At 46.5% G+C, this 19,262-nt stretch overlaps 1 protein-coding gene and 1 pseudogene across 4 annotated transcripts in view; one reads left to right on the top strand and one right to left on the bottom strand.

The window, feature by feature from the left end:
- AHCYL1 (adenosylhomocysteinase like 1) overlaps window positions 1-19,262 on the top strand; it is a 905,485-nt gene that overhangs the window by 358,226 nt on the left and 527,997 nt on the right. The gene's annotated exons all lie outside the window — the stretch shown is intronic.
- LOC135052663 (5S ribosomal RNA) lies at window positions 13,690-13,807 on the bottom strand (annotated as a pseudogene).

The following is a 19,262-nucleotide window of genomic DNA, read 5'->3' as shown; positions in this document are numbered from 1 at the left end:
TCCCCCTACTAGCTAAAGTGTGTGCCATGTCCCCCCCCCGCCCCCTACTACCTAAAGTGTGTGCCATGTCCCCCGTCCCCCTACTAGCTAAAGTGAGTGCCATGTCCCCCACTTCCCCTACTAGCTAAAGTGTGTTCCATGTCCCCCCGCTGGCCCAATCGCTGGCTAATGTGCACGGCGACAGCGGTGGGAAGCCGCAAACCCAGCGTGAATTGAGCGGTGCTCGGTGCTCTCCTCCTCCGCCCTCTCTCAGACAGAAGCCCCTGCTCGGCGGCCGGCGGCTGTGTAGAGCACACAGCCGCTCACCACTTTCCGCCGCCAGCCGCCCACCATTCACCGCCGCCAGCCGCTCACCGCCACCAGGCACAACAAATGAGTCAGGTAATGTTCACCTGCTGTCACCCTCTCTCCCTGTTGTTACTGTCCCTGTCCCTATTGTCACACTCTCTCACCCTGTTGTCACTCTCTCTCTCCCTGTCGTCACTCTCTCTCCCTGTCGTCACTCTCTCTCCCTGCTGTCACTCTCTCTCTCCCTGCTGTCACTCTCTCTCTCCCTGCTGTCACTCGCTCTCTCCCTGCTGTCACTCGCTCTCCCTGTCGTCACTCGCTCTCCCTGTCGTCACTCTGGCTGTCCTTGCTATCACAATTTCGGCTCATTCAGTGTGCTACAATGTGAATTTTGGCTCATTCAGTGTGCTACAATGTGAATTTCGGCTCATTCAGGAGGATATTCAATTTGGCCCAAAGAGACATCGGGAGTAAAAACCCCCGATGTTTCTTTGGGTGCAGCGGTTGGGCTATTTAATTAGCTCGGCCGGTAAAATCTGCTTTTTCATCCGTAAATACACAGGTTCAGTGAAACCTGTGTGTTTTCGGGTGAAATAGCCCCGTTTTCGGATGAAAACGGGGCTGTCATCGGGCATTTTGTTTCGCATGCCGGATGTGAATGTCGGCTCGTACCGTGTGCTATGAGGTTAAATGGGCACCAGTACTAGATAGTAGGGGTTCTACTACACTGGACATGCCCCATATTGGGTGACCACGCCCACTTTTCTTGAGCACTCCCCAGCCAATGACCTCACCGCACGTTACTGATCAAGACCCACCTTGGGCTGCTTTGTCTAATTTACTGACTACGCTAGTAACTAGACTATGGGACCTCCCGTTCCATTACAGCAACATATTGTCCCTGCAGTTAATCCCCCATGGGCAGATACTCTGTCCTCTCAGTCACAGCAATTAAATCAGTCTTTGGCTAAGCAAAATCCTAACCCTCGCTCGCCTAGGTCCAAGGGGTCTTATAAACGGGCCATTACTTCCTCACAATCCACACGTTTCGGATACTTCATCCAACGAGGATGGCGCATATATGGACTCCTCAGACACTGATGCAGATGCTTCTGATGGGGAATCTATGACACAAGTGGATGTTCCTGACCACTTGGAGGCTATCAGGCTGATTCTTCAAATTGATGATGACGCAGAACCTCCAGATACCTCTAAGAAACCAGATAAGTTCAAGCAATCAGAAGGTTCCTTCATTCAGGCCACTTAGTTGACATATGTCAGGAATCATAGGAGTATCCAGGAAAGAAATTCTCCCTGTCTAAGAAGATGCTGGCTCGTTATCCCCTTGCTGCGGAGTTAAGTAAAAATTGGGAAACACGCTGCCGGTGGACTCACAAGTCGTGCGTCTGGTGTTGTCATCTGCTCTGCCTGTCACTACCATCACCTCTCTGAAGGAAACAATTGATAACCGTGTGGTGGGTTGCTTGAAGTCTATTTACACTCTTGTTGGAGCTTCACATAGGCCCACTATTGCGGCTTCTTGGGCTGCAAAACCTATTGAAGCCTGTGTTCAGGAAGTTGAAGCGGAGCTACAGTCTAATTTTCCTGATAATGCTAGACAGTGTCTTTCATATATTATTACAGCCTCTCATTATATTCAGGAGGCAGCATCTGATGCAGGTATCCTGGCGGCCAAAGCGTCTACTACGTCCATTCTGGCTCACCGGATTCTCTGGTTGCGGTCCTGATCTGTAGATCTGGGCTCTAAAAAGACTTTGGAGGAGATCCCCTTTAAGAGAAACATCATTTTTGGGGAAGATCTCAACAAGATTGTTGCTGACTTAGCATCCGCTAAGACTTCCAGGCTGCCTAGTACTACTCCTTCGACTCCGAAGGCTTAGAGTACTTCCTTTCGTTCCTTTTGACCTCCGGGTAAAACAAAGGGTCAGGCATACCCGAAACAGGCTCGCACTTCCAAATCCACTAAGCTCAAGCCTAAACGTGCCTGGGCTGTCCGTCAGCCTGCTTCCAAAACAGACAAGCCTAGGGAGGATACCAGGGTGGGAGGCCGACTTCTACGGTGTGCCCAGGTATGGTTACAGACCACTTCGGACGCTTGGGTAAGGGAAGTCGTCGCTCACGGATACACCATCTCTTTCAAGAAATGTCCCCCTCGTCAGTTTTGCTCGACGAACACCCCTTCGGATCCTGTAAAAGCAAAAGCTCTACAGTTGGTGGTACTATCACTCCTGGACACAGGTGTGATAGTGCCGGTGCCTCTGGCTCATAGAGGCAGGGGGTACTATTGAACGCTGTTCCTAGTTCCGAAACCGAATTGGTCTTCCCGGCCCATTCTCAACCTCAAGTCTTTGAACAAATTTGTGAAGGTGTCCAAATTCCGTATGGAAACTTTTCACTGTATTGTTCTGTTTTGGAGCCCAAAGACTATATGGTATCCCAGGACATACAGGATGCTTACCTGCATAGACCTATAGCAGTGTCGCATCAGCAATACCTGCGGTTTGCTATTGGCAACCTACATTTTCAATTCCAGGCCTTATCTTTTGGTCTGACCACGGCGCCAACAATTTTCACCAAGGTCATGACGGCTCTGCTCCACTGTCAGGGTATCAGGATCCCGGCGAAATCTCCAGAATCTGGAACTGACTGTCCAATTCCTGCAAGCCCACGGGTGGCTCAACAACTGGAAGAAATCTTCCCTGGTCTCTGCTCAGAGCATCGTGTACCTGGGGCCATTATTGGACACCCACAACTAGCAGTTGTTTTTGTCTCCGGAGAAGGTCCTGGAACTTCAGGACAAGATAAGATGCTTCCTATCTGCCCACGTGTGTCGATACACTCGGCGATGCAAGTACTAGGCTTCATGGTGTCGGCTTTCGACATGGTGGAGTACGCTCAATTTCCCTCCCGCCCTCTACAGAGGTTAATCCTTTCCAAATGGGACTGCCTGCCTCACCGGATCAGGACTCGCATGATCTCCTTGACTCCGAAGGTCCGCCTGTCACTGACCTGGTGGCTACAGGTCCAGCAATTGAGCAGGGGTCATCTGTTCTGGATCGCCAACTAGGTCCTCCTAACGTTGGATGCCAGTCTGCGGGGTTGGAGCACAGTGTTTGTTATGCAAAACAAATGGACTCACAGACAAACTGGGGAATATGACATAACGTACACAGAAGGTGATAGGGTAACAAAATACACACACAGTGAACAGAGAAGCCCAGAGGCTAAGGAACTGGGTATCTCCCTTGTATTAGAACTGCTCAGATGTAAAAAGCAAGATGTTGTGTTTTAATACGTAGAGAACCCGAAATGCTGTTGCTAAGGGCAACAGCAAAACCCTAAAGGGTTACCAACGGGTGTGGCAGTAAACTCCTTGGTCAGAGATGGAATGATAGACACAAGGAGAGCCTCCACAATCCTGATTCTCACTTGCAGTGCACAGGTTTAAGCTTACTGCCACTAAACTGACCCCTGACACCTAGCACAGTGAGACAGGATTAGACAGGCAAGTGTTAGAATACAGCCGCAAACTTGCTAAGTTCACAGAGTAATAACAGAACCCCAGCAAGCTAAACGACTGACTCCAGTCTTACTGCTAGGTCTGGATTGGCAGAGTGTAATACCAAATCCCCAGGCCTATTTGCAGTAAGCAACAAACAAATACAAAGCTACACAGTACTGGCTAACTTTCATGAACTGACTAACCAACAGAGATTCAGCAGCATCTGCTTACCCTGAAAAGAGGCCTTATAAAGCAGGTGCTGTCCACGCCCCACTCAGACCTCACAGACTGTGAGCACAAAAACCAGCACCGGATCCCCTGCCGTGCACAGAGCCTATAACCACTGCACAGCAAAAGACCCGAACCGGAGTATCAGCTGCGCTCAGGTTACTCCACTAGCACTTGTCTCCCGGTTGCCATGACGACGTGGCAGCACAGGGCAGGAGACCCTAACAGTACCCCCCCTCTGACGAGGGGTCAAAGAACCCCTACCACCGGGTTTATCGGGGAACTGCGAGAAGAAAGAGCGTATCAGTCTGGGGGCATGAAGATCACAACTGCGCACCCACGACCGCTCCTCCGGGCCATACCCCTTCCAGTGCACCAAAAATGACAGCCGACCCCGAACCACCTTGGAGTCAAGAATCCTTTCAACAACAAACTCCCTCTGGCCACGTATCAGAAGAGGGGAAGGTCTTCCACTGGAAGAAGGATTACTAATCGCCCGTTTTAAAAGGGAACAATGAAATGTTTTATTGATACCCAAAGAACGGGGCAGATCTAACTGAAAAGCCACCGGATTGATAACCCTGGTGATCTTATAAGGGCCGATGAACCGGGGCCCTAACTTATGAGATGGCTGTCTCAACTTCAAATTCTTGGTAGACAACCAGACGAAGTCTCCTAATTTGAAGCTGCAGGGTCTTTTCCGCTTATCAAAAACCCTTTTGGTCACTAATGACACAGACACAAGGGCTTTCTTCACTTTCCGCCAAATACCTCTAAGGACCGAAACCACAGAGGAACCACCAGGCGTGGAGTCCAGGGGGTCAAAAGAATTGGCCTTAGGATGATGCCCATACACACAAAGGAAGGGAGAGATCCCTGTAGCAGAGTGAGCCGCGTTGTTATAGGCAAACTCCGCCATGGACAGATGAGCAACCCAGTCAGTCTGACACTTGGAGACATAACACCTGAGGAACTGCTCCAAGGACTGGTTCACCCTTTCAGTCTGCCCATTAGACTGCGGATGGTAGCCTGACGACAAGCTGACAGAAATCTGGAGATCGGAACAAAATGGCCTCCAGAATTTGGCCACAAACTGGGATCCGCGGTCAGAGACCACATCAAGTGGCAACCCGTGGAGACGCACAACATGCAGCATAAATAATTCAGACAGGCGTCTGGCTGATGGCAGCCCAACCAGTGGAACGAAGTGCGCCATCTTCGAAAACCTGTCAACGACAACCCAGATGGCTGTCATCCCCGAGGATTTGGGCAAGTCCACCACAAAATCCATTGAAATGTGGGTCCATGGCTTAGATGGGATAGAGAGTGGATGTAATGGGCCAACAGGAACCCCTCTAGGAGTCTTATTTCGGGCACAGATGTCACATGCCCGAACCCACTGATCCACATCCTTAGCCACCGAGGGCCACCACACCGCCCTAGATAGCAACTCCCGAGTTCTGGCAATACCCGGGTGACCTGCCGACTTCTTGGCATGGAATTCCAGGAACACTCGCTGTCTTAACCTAGGAGGCACAAACAAAAGACCTACCGGAAGGTTTGGAGGAGCCTGCTCCTGTGCTCTAAGGACTAATGATAAGAGGTCCTGGGTAATGCCCACTTTAATACATGATGGGGAAACAATGGGCAACGGCTCCTCGGTGGTCTCCTGGATTGGAGCAAAACTCCGCGAGAGCGCATCAGCCTTGATGTTTTTTGACCCAGGGCGATATGTTATCAAAAAATTAAAGCGAGCAAAAAACAAAGCCCATCGTGCCTGCCTGGCATTGAGACGCTTCGCTGACTCTAAATATGCCAGATTCTTATGGTCAGTGAGAATTGAGACCACAAACTTAGCCCCCTCAAGCCAGTGTCTCCACTCCTCGAGTGCATCCTTAATAGCCAACAATTCCCGGTTACCCACGTCATAATTCATCTCGGCAGGCGAAAATTTACGGGAAAAGTAAGCACAGGGATGAAGGCGATTATCAGACACTCCCATCTGAGAAAGCACTGCCCCAATACCCATCTCAGAGGCATCCACCTCCACAACAAAAGGACGCTCTGGATCTGGGTGTCGCAGCACCTTGGCCGAAACAAATGCCCTTTTGAGACGGGCAAAAGCCGCTTTAGCCTCACAAGACCAGTGAGCAACATCCGCCCCTTTCTTAGTGAGTGCCACCAAGGGCGCCACTATAGACGAAAATCCAGCGATAAATCGTCTATAAAAATTCGCAAAGCCCAGGAAACGCTGAAGCGCCTTCAAACTAGTGGGCTGCACCCAATCCTGGACTGCCTGTACCTTGGAACCCTCCATTTGGAAACCTTCTGGGGAGATAATATATCCTAGAAATGCGATTTGCTGAACTTCAAATTCGCACTTCTCCAGCTTCGCCCCAAGCCGGTGGTCTCTGAGTTTCTGGAGGACTAAGCGTACATGCTTCCGATGTTCCTCCAGGGAATGGGAGAAGATTAGGATGTCATCTAAGTATACAACTAAGAATCTATCCAAATATTCCCTGAGCACATCATTCATGAAATCCTGGAAGACTGCCGGGGCATTACAGAGCCCAAAAGGCATCACCAAATATTCATAATGCCCTGAGTGGGTATTAAAGGCAGTCTTCCATTCATCCCCCTCTCTTATTCGGATTAGATTGTACGCACCGCGTAGGTCAATCTTAGAAAAAATGGTGGCAGTACGAAGCTGGTCAAACAAGACCGAAATGAGAGGCAGTGGGTATGAGTTTTTAATCGTGATACGGTTCAATTCCCTGAAGTCGATGCAGGGTCGCAACGAACCGTCCTTTTTACCCACGAAGAAGAACCCCGACCCAACTGGAGACTGTGAAGGTCTGATAAATCCCTTAGCCAAGTTCTCCTGAATGTACTCTGCCATAGCCTGAGTCTCAGGACGTGACAGGGAGTACAACCTGCTCTTGGGAAGCTTAGCATTTGGCAACAAATCAATGGCACAGTCATAGGGGCGATGGGGAGGTAGTACCTCTGCAACTTTTTTGGAGAACACGTCCGCAAAATCTGCATAACACCCTGGCAATCCTGGCAAACTTAGCTGCGAGAGCCTGACTGGAAGGCTCAAGCAACTCCTGAAACAATCAGTACCCCAACTAAGAATCTCCCCAGAGACCCAGTCAAATTGAGGATTGTGGGCCCTTAACCAGGGTAACCCCAACACCAATGGGGCAAAAGTACAGACAGTCACATAAAAGGACAATTTTTCAGAGTGTGTAGCTCCAATAAACAAAGAAATCTGGCTAGTGCAAGAGGTAATTTTACCTTGGGATAATGGTTCCCCGTTTAACCCACAAATCTCAATTTCCGATGCCAAGGATACTAAGGGAACAGAGTGTTTTAGGGCGAATTGGCGGTCCATAAAAACCCCGTCGGCCCCACTGTCCACAAAGGCCTCAGTCTTGACAGTTTGACCGAGGATCTTCAAGGTCACCGGAATGATAAAAGTCTTCTTGGGAAATTCTGACTTCTGGCCTGACAGGATATTTCCCATCACCCTCAGGCCCTGAAGTTTTCCGGCTTTTCTGGGCATGATACTACCACATGACCTTTATTCCCACAGTACAAACACAACCCCTGCTGTCTCCTCCGCGTCTTCTCACGCGAGGAGAGGCGGGTAGCCCCAATCTGCATAGGCTCCTCAGAAAATTCCTCAGAGTCTGAGGTTCCCTTGGGAAGGAAGGAAATCTCAGTCTCCCTTTCAAGCCTACGCTCTCTCAGCCGTCTATCCACCCGGATGGATAACTGCATGAGCTGATCCAAGCTATCAGGCAAGGGATATTGTACCAGTTGGTCCTTTATCTGGTTAGAAAGACCTCTTCGGTACTGGTGTCTCAGGGCTGGGTCATTCCACTGGGTATCATGGGCCAACCTCCGAAACTCCGTACAGTAAACCTCAACTGGCCTTCGCCCTTGCTTAAGGATCGAAATCTGAGCCTCGGCTGAGGCCGTCTTGTCAGGGTCATCATACAACATGCCCAGTGCCGTAAAAAAAGCATCAACACTTTTAAGCGACGGACAGTCAGGCTGCAACCCATATGCCCAGACCTGTGGGTCTCCTTGTAGCAAGGAAATCACTATGCCCACCCGCTGAATCTCCGACCCAGAAGACTGAGGCCTAAGCCGGAAGTATAGCTTGCAGCTCTCCTTGAAACAAAAGAACTGCGAGCGATCTCCAGAAAAACGATCCGGGAGATTTACTTTCGGCTCCTTAACCCCTGAAGGTGCTGCTGCTGCGGGAGCTCCGCCAGCAGCCTGGGAGGTGTGCATTTTAATGGACAAATCATTAAATTGTCGAGTCAGGACCTGCACCTGATCGACCACCTGTTGCAACGTATTTTGAGGGGTATGCTCCATATTCCCACAAAATTTCAACAGGAGTATTAGGCTGCTGAATATGTTATGCAAAACAAATGGACTCACAGACAAACTGGGGAATATGACATAACGTACACAGAAGGTGATAGGGTAACAAAATACACACACAGTGAACAGAGAAGCCCAGAGGCTAAGGAACTGGGTATCTCCCTTGTATTAGAACTGCTCAGATGTAAAAAGCAAGATGTTGTGTTTTAATACGTAGAGAACCCGAAATGCTGTTGCTAAGGGCAACAGCAAAACCCTAAAGGGTTACCAACGGGTGTGGCAGTAAACTCCTTGGTCAGAGATGGAATGATAGACACAAGGAGAGCCTCCACAATCCTGATTCTCACTTGCAGTGCACAGGTTTAAGCTTACTGCCACTAAACTGACCCCTGACACCTAGCACAGTGAGACAGGATTAGACAGGCAAGTGTTAGAATACAGCCGCAAACTTGCTAAGTTCACAGAGTAATAACAGAACCCCAGCAAGCTAAACGACTGACTCCAGTCTTACTGCTAGGTCTGGATTGGCAGAGTGTAATACCAAATCCCCAGGCCTATTTGCAGTAAGCAACAAACAAATACAAAGCTACACAGTACTGGCTAACTTTCATGAACTGACTAACCAACAGAGATTCAGCAGCATCTGCTTACCCTGAAAAGAGGCCTTATAAAGCAGGTGCTGTCCACGCCCCACTCAGACCTCACAGACTGTGAGCACAAAAACCAGCACCGGATCCCCTGCCGTGCACAGAGCCTATAACCACTGCACAGCAAAAGACCCGAACCGGAGTATCAGCTGCGCTCAGGTTACTCCACTAGCACTTGTCTCCCGGTTGCCATGACGACGTGGCAGCACAGGGCAGGAGACCCTAACAGTGTTAGAGCAACACTCTCTTCAGGGTCGGGGGACCAGGGAGGAATCTCTTCTCCCGATAAGCATTCTGGAATTGCGGGCAGTGTTCAATGCGTTTACACTATCTCTGCCTCTGGTACAGAACAGGCCTGTTCAAGTACAGTCGGACAGTGCCACCATGGTGGCGTACATAAATCATCAAGACAGCACTCGAAGACGCATGGCAATGATGGAAGCGTCAAAAATCCTTTAATGGGCGGAACGCCATCTGCCAGCCATATCGGCAGTGTTCATTCCGGTGGTCCTCAACAGGGAAGAGGACTTCCTCAGTCGTCGGGACGTATATGCCGGAGAGTGGATTCTTCATCCGGAAGTCTTTTAACTTCTAGTGGACAAATGGGGCCTAACAGATGTAGACCTGATGGCGTCTCGACACAATCACAAGGTTTGGTCTTCGGAGCAAGGACAGGGGATCCTCAAGCAGCGTTCGTGGACGCGCTGGCAATTCCATGGAACTTTCGGATGCCGTACGTGTTCCCTCCGGTGTCACTCCTGCCCAGGGTAATAAGGTAGTCCAAGTAAGAAGGAGAAATGCTACTTCTAATCGCTCCGGCGTGGCCCAGATGGCATTGGTGCTCTGACCCGCAGGGTCTCTCGACAGAGCGTCCTCTTCTATTTCCGCAACACCCAGACCTCCTCATTCAGGGCCTTTGTGTCTACCAGGATTTGGCCCGGCTGGCTTTGACGGCGTGGCTCTTGAAGCTTCAGTACTGAGGGCCAAAGGGTTTTCTGAGGTGATCATTCAAACTACGTTGAAGGCCCATAAACCGGATTCTGCTCGGATTTATCATAGGGTCTGGAATTCTTATTTCACCTGGTATGCGGCAAAGAATTAGGATGCATACAAGTTCAGTACTGCCTAACTTTTGTCTTTCCTGCAACAAGGCATGGACTTAGGCCTTCGTCTGGCCTCCCTCGAGGTAAATATTTCTGACTTGTCGATATGATTTCAAAAAAATTGCAACTCGGTCTGGTGTTCATACATTCACTCAGGGTGTTTTACGGATTCAACCTCCCTATGTATCTCCTGTGGCTCCTTGGGATTTGTCGGTTGTTCTGGATGCCTTGCAAGAGTCTCCGTTTGAACCTCTTGAGTCTGTGGACCTAAAATGGCTTACTCTTAAGGTCTTGTTTTTTTTGGCTATCACCTCTGCTAGATGGGTTTCAGACTTGGGTTCCTGTCTGTAACCCTTTCTGATTTTTCACCGTGTCCGGGCGGTTCTCCGAACTCGTCCTGGTTATCTGCCTAAGGTGGTGTCGTCTTTCCACCTTAACCAAGAGATTGTGGTTCCGGCCTTTACATCTCCAGGTTTATACTCCAAAGAGCGGTCTTTGGATGTGGTAATGGCTCTCCGTAGGAGATCTGATTCCCTCTTTGACCTTTTTTGTTTTCACAAACGTAGCTGGTCTGCTAACAAGCAGACCTTGGCCAGATGGATTATAATGGTGATTGCACATGCTTATGTACAGGCTGGCCTTCCAGCTCCTGCTACCATCAAATTCCATTCTACTCGGTCTGTTGGACCTTCTTGGGCGGCCCGTAGGGCTCATTGGTTCCACACTTGGTCTGTGGATTCAGGATCAAAATGTTCCTTGGAAGATCTTCCGTTTTGATGGGGGTGTTTCTTGTAGGCCAGACCTGGATACCGTAATTGCTCCGGCTACAGTTGGGCATTTTTCTTCTGGTGGCTGCCCCCAAACAGTGGGGTCCACATTTCCAACCTGTTTATTGCTCTTTCTATGGTGGACCATCCACTAAAGGTCATCCAGCCAGGGTCCGCAATTTCCCCCTGGCAGGGGCTCGGCATCGAAGGGCAGATTTGCTGGTGCCAACCGACGATCAGGAGCCAAGGCTTCGGAGAAGCCTAGCACCTGAAAGGGTTCTGTCTTCACCCAGTACAGTCACTAGTAGAGTCGTCTGTTCCAGGATGCTGTGAAGAGGGTGGCATTGAATCAGGCTATCTAGTCTCTCCTTTCAACCGGTGTCATTGCTCCAGTACAGATGTGTCCTCATACATCTTGCTTCAATACGCCATGTAGCGGGAGATGCCTGGCATGAGTGAGCTGACAGACAGGTCCTGTGCAACTCCATTAGCGTTGAGGGTCTTTTTTGCAGAAAATGCATGTTATAGTAAGCACAAGCACACTCTGCGGATTTAAAATTATATGCGGCATGCCTATATTCTCTGTGCGTCTGAGGCTGTAACTGCATACAAAACAATTTGCCACATATTTTAATCAGCTTATGCTGCTTGTGCATCCTATTGTAAATGTTGATTTACATACAGGACTAAAAGCAACACTTTAAAAACACATTAAATAAACTTTAAAATGGAGCTGCTGCGGCCGCTGTGATCAAACCTTAGCCTACGTACTTTTTACACCGTTAGCGTACAAAGCCCCATACCATGGGGGTAATTCCAAGTTGATCGCAGCAGGAATTTTTTTAGCAGTTGGGCAAAACCATGTGCACTGCAGGGGAGGCAGATATAACATGTGCAGAGAGAGTTAGATTTGGGTGTGGTGAGTTCAATCTGCAATCTAAATTGCAGTGTAAAAATAAAACTGCCAGTATTTACCCTGCACAGAAACAAAATAACCCACCCAAATCTAACTCTCTCTGCAAATGTTATATCTGCCCCCCCCCCCTGCAGTGCACATGATTTTGCCCAACTGCTAAAAAATTTCCTGCTGCGATCAACTTGGAATTACCCCCCATGTACGCACTTTGCGTACAAACGCCGTGCTGGCCATACAAAGTACACGCAGTGCGTATACACCCAAAGACACGCCGTGAGCACTTTGCAGCTACACGTGTGACTGAAATACACTTATAACCTTAGCAGGGAAAAGAGACACGACACCAGATTGTATTTAAGATGCTCGGTTCCGACACACCAACATATATTTGCTGAAAGGGGGTTACAATAAACTACAATACAATAGAAAAATGGCTACAGTCAATGGTACATATGTTTTGGTTTCGCATGCGCTTCCCGGCCCGGTCCTCAGTCATCAGGGTAGATGACCTTTAGAGTCGGTGCGGGACTAGGCATGCAGCTGGCTTTTTATACAATAGTCCAAAACCTAACACAATGGAAACTGTAATCTCTTTGTGCATTGGACACAGGGATGGTCATTTACAGTACAGGAGAGGTCATAGGTCGGTTTGAATAGGTGGGCGATGTCTGTTCCAGGTGCACTTACAGATGGTCTCCTCTGGGTTCCCGCCGCATACCAAGTATACAGTGAATACAGTTAATATTTTTATTCTGCTCCTGCACATAACTATACACAGGAGCGTGCGATCTTCTGCAAACCACCACCGGAATATTGCCCTTAATATACCCTACAGCTGGATACCAAACACCACCTTAGAACCTTGTTCTGTCCGCTCCTATCCTGTAAAGGTGAATCCCTTTGTTCTTATACCATTTAAACATGTGTAACTCACTGGTGTGGTGCAGGGAGACTATGTGTACACTGTGCACTTTTTGGATTAAATATGTAATGTGTTTTTATGGCTTTTCCATGTGATTGCAAACACTACCGTAATTACCCATACCACGCGCTAATACGCAGGACCGCAGGAGCGACCATATGCAAATTGCGAATATGTGCACGCACGGCAGAGCAAGTACGCGCACAGAGGCCATCTGTGTGTAGTTTGTACGTGATGTGTGTACTGAAATATTTTTCGACTTCGACACTATTCACATCGTTTTGTAAATAAGACACATTTTAATGGATAACGTTACATGGCATGACCAGAAGGGCTGTTTAACATTGCAACAAGGGATTGTGGATCCGCACTAGCCGAGCGCAATAATTTATGTCAATAATTGTATAATTATATAATGACCAATATCCAAACTGTTAGTTTCAATAAAGAACAGTATCTGATTGGTGGTGCTCCCAATTATTTTGTAGACAACTACAATTTAAAGTGAGAAAGTCAGACAAAAAAAAACTCTTTTTGGGAGCACTCTTTTGTAATAAAAAAGTAAGTGAAATAAATGAAAAAATTCTGAATGTGCCAATAATATAAAACTTGACCTTTTAATTGATTCCCCAATAAAATGTGACATTATTGTCTTAGAACAATTATATAAAAACGTGATTACCTTTTTAACACATAAAGGTCAAGTTGCAGAATTAACTGCAGGTGAAAATCTGTGGAATGTATTATGGATCCCTATATTAATGAAAAGTACTCTTATTGACCACTGAGTGGTTTGTAAATATGTGATTTCTTTAACTGACAATCTTTGTTGACAGTAACAGTATCTAAAGATGGATCATATGGTAGTATATATGGGATGTTTGTTTCTTGAAAAATTGTCCACGACACCTAGTATTCCCAGGTGGTCTCCCATCCAGGTACTGACCAGGCCTTACCTACTTAGCTTCCGAGATCGGACGGTATCGGGTGTATTCAGGATAGTATGGCCGTGGGCAGTTAATTCAAGAATGGGAGAAATACTTCTGCTTTTTGTACTTGACACAAACCGTGTCTTTTCCAAATGAGAGAGTGTGAACACTTCTGCTTTCTGTTGTTACAGTAATTGGTGTACTGGGAGAGGCGAATCGCCTTAGCCAGAGTAACTGTCAACCAGATAAGAGAGTGTTAAAATGAGGGTGATGTGTGATGATTTGGTGGCAAGTGTACCACTTCTGCTTTCTGGTAAGAAAGTGACTCGAGTGCTATGTACACATGAAATTGAAGTGTAAAGAAATGGTGTGCTGAAATTCTATCAGAGAGGATCCACATCTCTGGTTAACCTGTGTGAAAAAAAATATGGGATTTAAATTTTGGTACACCTGGAGCTCAGAGCTGGTTCAAAAACAAGAAAAAATATAAAAAAAATGGTGAAGCTCAAAGGCTCCCTAAATATAAGGATAAGTCATCAGGACTGACATAATAAATCACAGATACCATCCAGGGAGTCAGGACTGATATGATGAGTCACAAACATTTGTCTTTGACATGATAAATCACTATTACCCCTTTCACATCTCCAATGCCGGATCCCACTCGGGAATTAGAAACATGTCCTTCCTGGGTGGGAGCCGGCATTGGAGACTATGTGCTGGCTTCCCAACCTGGCAAATTGCCAAGTTAGTTGCCATAACAGCAGGGGCAAAGGTGGAGGTGGCACTGGGAGATGAGCTCGTCTCCGCGCCGCATCTCCCTATCTAGTAAACGGTCCCGGGAATCCGTTTACGCAGCCACTGACCCGGTATTCATCCCGGGAATAACAATGCTTATGACCAAGGAAATCCGACATGGCACTTTCACACCGCACACTGACCCGTGTTGACCCAGCAATATGCCGGGTCGATACCGGGTTATTTGTGCGGTTATGAAAGGGGTATATATGTAAAATAATCAGCTATTGGTTGTCACACACACAAAAAAAATCGCCATATGTAAGTAAATAATCAGCTATTAGCTGTCAAAATAAGTAACCATATTTGGGTAAATGATCAACTATTGACTGTCAAGATAAATCACCATATGTAGGTAATCAGCTATTGACTGTCAATAAGTCACAGACATTTGGCTTTGACAAGATAAATCACCTTATGTGGGTAAATAATCAGTTGTTGACTATCGAGATAAATCACCATGTGTAGGTAGATATATGTGTGTAAATGATCAGCTATTGACTGTCGAGACAAATCCCTATATGTAAGTAGTCAATCAGCTATTGACTGTCAATATGTCACAGACATTTGGCTTTGACAAGATAAATCACCATATGTAGGTAAATAATAAGCTGTTGACTATCGAGGTTAATCACCATGTGTAGGTGGATAATCATCTATTGACTGTCAAGATAAGGATAAATCACCATATGTAGGTGAATAATCAACTATTGATGTCAAGATAAATCACCATATGTAGGTATATAGTTAACTATCAAGAAAAGTCACCATATGTAGGTAATGATCAGATATTAACTATCAAGATAAATCAGCACATGTGGGTAGATAATCAGCTATTGACTAGCAATAAGTCACAAACGTTTGACTTTGACAAGATAAATCACCATATAAAGGTAAATAATCAGTTATTAACTGTCAAAATAAATCATCATATGTAGTTAAATAATCAGCTAGTAATTGTCAAGATAAATCACCATATACTTACCAAGCAATGTAGGCATGTATTAATAGCTGTCCTGCATGTCATATAGCACATAGCATAATATGTAGTTAAAAAATTTAATTCATCAATAGTGAAGGGGAGCAGCGGAAGACCAGTGCAATTAGCATGTATAAATAAATGTTTGTCCCCGGTTGGTAACACTGTGCACAATAGGTGGACTGCCACAGATGCGAACTCCATTCACAAGATACTGTGGGAGCTCCCAGTATAGTTACCATTCCTGGGGTTCATATTGCTGAAATAACCGCTCATTGGTGTCCCTGGTTCCCCAGCTCAGTGTTCCCGCGGCCACTCACTTCCGGAAGGGGTGGGTGCAAGATGACGTCACTCACTGACGTCCAATCTCGACGTACGTTTCACCGCTGAGTATGGGGCTTGTTCACGAGAGCCTCTCCCTGATGCTCTCTGGTGGGTCCTATAAAAGGGAGGTGCTGTCCAACCGTAGCACACTTGTATTGATGGACACTATATTTGTCCAATCACTTCCCTGCTTAATAGGTGCTGAATCTCCATATTAGTTATAGGTAGATGTAAATGTACTGGTGCCCGAGAACTGTAGTCAGGAACCATGTTTAATAAGGGCAAATGTATCTTGATATAAAGTGCCAGAGCCCATGAGTCCCAATCCAATTAAAGTTAAATGATATACAGTAGTAATACCGTTCAGACTTATATCATTAGATGGAGTCATAAGGGTATATTTTCATGGATAAATCTCAGATTAGAGGAAAAACAGTAAAATTATATTGATGGAATAATTATTAATAAGTATGAATGAACAATAAGATGTTAGTTATATAAAAAACAAAATATACATGCAAGGTGGCTAAATGTAAGTGGACACATCTGTATCTTTGCAGAACAGGAACTGGGGTTTTAATCCAATTTGTTCCTTGTTCGGAAACTGAACAGCTCATTAAAGCCAATCTTAAATCATTGTGCCTTGCACTCCAGGTAATCATTCTCTCCATTCTGATCACCAGTTCCAGGCACTACCATTCAGAATAGTGACGGCTTTTGCAACTTTTCAACAAGATCATGTTAATGACGGTTATACCTTATGTAGACGATTTGCTCCAGTTCAGCTACACAATTACAACAGTGAATCCTGAATTTCAAAAAGTCATACTTACAGTAATTCCTTGTCAGCACCTTCAGTTTCTTTTTCGACACCTGTCTCCAGAGTTTTCTTGTGGGATTCCATAGCATGTAACCTGCAGAACTTGGCCATGTCAGTATCTTATTTGTCCGTTGTTGCTGTGCTTGAAGCTGTTGGGGACGATGGTCTCCACATTCGAGACCGTTTAGTACACCAGGTTCCATTCGCTGGAATTCCAGTGGGATATTCTCCAAAATTGGACAGATTTCTCAGCATCCCTCTTGTCTCAGTTTCTCGTTCTGTCTGATACCACTTGTCAATCTCTATATTGGTTGTGGTTTCCGATCATCTCCTCCTAGGTCGTTCCTTGATCACTCCGGATTGTGACCATAGACACGAGTCTACTCGTATGGGATGCAGAAGTATTACATTTTCGGCTGCAGAGCATTTGATCACCATCTGAGACTGCTGTGTCAATCAGTGTGCTTGCGCTTCGGGCTATCTTTATGGCTCTCTTTAAAGCTCAGTCCTGCCTGGCTGGCCAGCCCGTTCGTTTTCAGTCGGAACAACGCCGCGACAGTGGCATATGTAAATCACCAAAATGCACAAAGAGTCAGGCAGCGATGGCAGAGCCGGCCTGTTCGGCGTTGTCTATGGAATTCATCCCAGGTGTGGAAAATAGGCAAACAGACTTCCTCAGCAGAACCACATTTCATACAGAGGAGTGGTCTCCCAATCCAGAGGCATTCCAACAGTTAGTTCGGAAGTAGGGCCTTCCCGCAGGTGGATCTCATGGCCTCTTGACAAAACGTCAAGGTTCCACAGTTCTGTGTGAGATCCAGGGACTCGCTGTCTTTCACAGTAGATGCCATGATGGTTTTGTGAGATTTTCGTCTTACACGCCGGTTTCTTCTGACCCCAATGTTGCCTTGGGTACTCAGTCGCTTCAAAGATCGACGGGTGACTGCAATCTTAGTGGCTCTGGTCTGGCCACACAGGTGGTGCCTTCTATCTTCTTTCTTCCATTTCTACATGAGGACCATCCTCGGTTGGCTTAAACAACCTGCTTTTTGAGACCCAGCTTTTGAAAGTTAATGGTTTCTCTCCCTCGATAGTGCACACTATGCTATGAGCCTGGAAACCGGTTTTGTCACGCAATTACCACAGAGTGTAGAAGATGTACATCTTGTGGTGTGAACAGAGAAGGGTTCATACATTCAGGTTTAACATATCTTGTTTTTTGGCCTTCCTTCATGAGGATTTGGAAGCTGATTTAAATCTTTGTTCTTTGAAAGTAGAGATTTCGGACCTGCCAGTTTGTGATTTTGGCATGGCAGCTGGAGAGAGGCATATGGAGACTAGATGTATGGGCACAAATCTGTACCTCTGGTACCATTCTTTTTTGCAGTTTAAGAGCTTCCACTTGTTCTACTTTCACCTATACTGCAGCTTCCAGAATGGTTGAATGCAATTGCCAACATTAATTTTAACAAAAAAAAAAAAAAGTTATTTTTTATTTGACATTAGAGAGTATTTTGTCTTGAGCAGACTTAGCTTTCAGTGAAATTAGCATTTCAGTGCAGCAGCTGAGTAGGTTACCCACATGGAAGCACTGAATAGATGCATTTTGTGGGAGTGTCATGGGACTGTCGTGGGTGTGTAGCCTGTTTTAGATTAATTTTGTTCCTGGAATATATGCGAGTGGTTTGACTATACACATGAAGCAGCATGGATGTGCACCGATGGACTGATAACTGCATTAGCATAAGGCAGTACATCTGGCTGAATCCTGCTGCAGCTAATGAGAGCCCTTGTGTTGCATCTGTGGGAAACCAAATCTTTGGGTCTGTGGTGCCTGCTCTTTCGGGAGTACTCAGAGTCCTGGTGGCTGAGCCACCGAGGAGGAGGCGATATCATGATGAGTGGGTGGCACCACATAGGGGGAGGAGGCCAGGATTACCAGAGACGGAGGTGGTACGATGGGGAGAAGGAGGAGCCTAGCACCATATAAGAGGTGAGACTGGTGGCCGCTGGGACCAGTTACCACCAGGATGGGAGGTGCATCATAGGAAAGGGCTGCCACTGCACGAAGGATATAATATGCTGACCTTCACTTGAGAGCACACCACTCCTCCTCTCGTCCTGTACATCGGCGAACAGCGGCTCTTTCATGTTTAGGGGAGGACGAGCTTCCCCCTTGTGCCACCTCCCCCCGCATTGCTCCATGATACTACATAATAGTAAAAGTGTCCTATTCAGAACAAAAAATATTGTACTGACAGTAGTACAGGGTGAATATCCCATATGCAAATATTCCGAAATACGGAATTTTTTGAGTGAGACTGAGATTGTGAAACCTTTGTTTTCTGATGGCTCAAAGTACACAAACTTTGTTTAATACACAAAGCTATTAAAAATATTGTATTTAATGACCTTCAGGCTGTGTGTATAAGGTGTATATGAAACATAAATCAATTGTGTGAATGTACACACGTTTTGTTTAATGCACAAAGTTATAAATAATATTGGCTAAAATTACCTTCAGGCTCTGTATATAAGGTATAAATGAAACATAAATGCATTCTGTGCTTAGACTTAGGTCCCTTTGCCATGATATCTCATTATGGTATGCAATTATTCC

The sequence above is a fragment of the Pseudophryne corroboree genome, chromosome 2, assembly GCF_028390025.1.
Source record: "Pseudophryne corroboree isolate aPseCor3 chromosome 2, aPseCor3.hap2, whole genome shotgun sequence".
Classification (NCBI taxonomy): Eukaryota; Metazoa; Chordata; class Amphibia; order Anura; family Myobatrachidae; genus Pseudophryne; species Pseudophryne corroboree.
This window is presented reverse-complemented; position numbering and strand designations above follow the sequence as displayed.